Genomic DNA, 2,105 nt, shown 5'->3' with positions numbered 1-2,105 from the left:
TTGGGAGAAAACATGCCAACTCCATGCACACAGACCCGAGGTCGGAATCGAACCCTTAACCATGGAGGTGCAATACCATAGTGCTAATGCTAGATTGTTTTATTGGCGGGACTTAAACTGGCTTGGAAGTTACACACAATAGATACAGTTCCATGTGTTTCTTGCTATTATATATATATATATATAATACATACCAGAGCTCATATGTTTAGCACAAACTGTGAAATCAACACATAAATGGCACTAATAAATGATCTAAACAACAAAGCTACTATTAACACTTTCAATTTAGACCTCTGCCCATTACTTTACCAGCCTATTTGTGTGTTTCTGACACTAATGAATGAAGCAAGTCTCTAGGCAACTGTGGCTCCTCTAGATAAAGTGGATTAGTTAAGGTGATATTGATTTACGAATCATTTTCACATTTCCATCAATCCCGAGACCAGACGAAATACTACATAAATACTCTCCAGTCTTACCTGAAGCAAATTATCAACACATGGGACAAATCTAATAAAACAATCCTATATGATAGGTTTAAGGGTTTACTAGTTTGCCAACATCATTGTAAAAGTTAAAATTTCCCCATCGGTAGTATTTACTGTATAATGAATATGGATGTAGGTTCAAATATAGTTTGTGGAATTTCAGTACTCCTTTACATTATAGAACATTTGATTGATGTTTATAGTCAATAATATGGAATAAAATAAAATAAATAAGCAAATGTTACAATGTGCTTGACCATACGAACTGTTTCAAAGCAAAATGAGATAAACGCCAATTTCATACTTTTACTCATTTTGGTAACTTATTAATCGCTTGCGTGTAAGCTTGAATGCCTTGACACCACCTTGTTTAGAAACTTGTAACCAGGATGGCCGAGAGGTTAAGGCGTTGGACTTAAGATCCAATGGACAGAAGTCCTCGTGGGTTCGAGCCCCACTCCTGGTAAGGGTTTTAGCTTAATTCTGATGTATTTGAAAGCAACATCAAAGTTCATAATGCTAAGTTAAGCAACTAAAAATCATTCCTTAAAGAAAATGCTTCAAGAGCTTCCTAACATAGGTCTAGGTTAGGTGTTTAGTACAGTATGTTAGCCTGCTTACCTGAAGGTCTGAGGTTCAAATCCCCCGCTGCTACAGTTAGGCCCTTGATGCAAGCTGCTCAATATGGACACTGAGATAAATGTAAGTTGCTCTGGAGAGGGGCATCTGGCAAATGTAATGTGTCCTGGAAAACATCTGTCTTTGTCACATTATCAATTAAGCCTCAAGACAGGAAAATATTCAGTATGCTGTTTGTCTTAAACCCGAACTCATGAGTCAATTTCTCAAAGTCAAAGTAATTTTGTTTGGTATTCTAATATTTTATTTATAAACGTAATGTTTAAAATTACAGTTTATAAAGGGTGCCAATAAATTTGGAGTTCACCCCAAACTGTTAACAGACATCTTCAGTTCATTTTTTCAGCTCTGTAAACACACTCACACACCCTTCTGAAACACACTCCAGTTCTGATGAATAAGGTGTCTCATTGAGCGGTAGTGGGTTTCAGCAGAGTAACGATTTAAAGCTCGGAGTTTTATCCAGATGAGGTCATAGCGAGAGGTCAAGGCCATTCTGCACCACTTTACTCCGCTCGTAAATGGGATTGCTCGCCGCGTGTTGCTTAAGAGAAAGCCATGCGTGACTAAACGACCATTCGTGACCGTCACGGACTACAAGAGCTGATAAGACTAATTAACTCGTGCCCGTGGTGTAATATAGCACTTTCATTATGATGTCCATTCCGAGGAGGAGAATCAGTCACTGATATTATGCATTATGAATTGTAATGCGCTACGAAAATCCTCCAGACGTTATTAAAGATGAAAATTGATGTTAGATAGGCGAGCGGGTTCATTTGCATTGGTTTTGTCATTGCCATTACTTCAGGTTTTTATACTGAGAATATAAATTCCTAGCGTATGTGGACCGTACAGTAGGTTTCACCTTTTCCACCTTACATAATGTTTTACACATGAATGTTCACTTGTGGTGTATGCTTTTTGATGAGTCATATCTAAATGGATATTATTAGCAATTAAACAATAACACGA

General features: G+C 37.4%; 1 non-coding gene across 1 annotated transcript; it reads left to right on the top strand.

The window, feature by feature from the left end:
• The first annotated feature begins 874 nt into the window (after nucleotides 1–874).
• Nucleotides 875–957, top strand: trnal-uaa (transfer RNA leucine (anticodon UAA)). Its single transcript has one exon. It is a non-coding gene; the product is annotated as a tRNA-Leu (tRNA).
• The last annotated feature ends 1,148 nt before the right edge of the window (nucleotides 958–2,105 follow it).

The sequence above is a fragment of the Clarias gariepinus genome, chromosome 25 (assembly GCF_024256425.1).
Source record: "Clarias gariepinus isolate MV-2021 ecotype Netherlands chromosome 25, CGAR_prim_01v2, whole genome shotgun sequence".
NCBI lineage: Eukaryota > Metazoa > Chordata > Actinopteri > Siluriformes > Clariidae > Clarias > Clarias gariepinus.
This window is presented reverse-complemented; position numbering and strand designations above follow the sequence as displayed.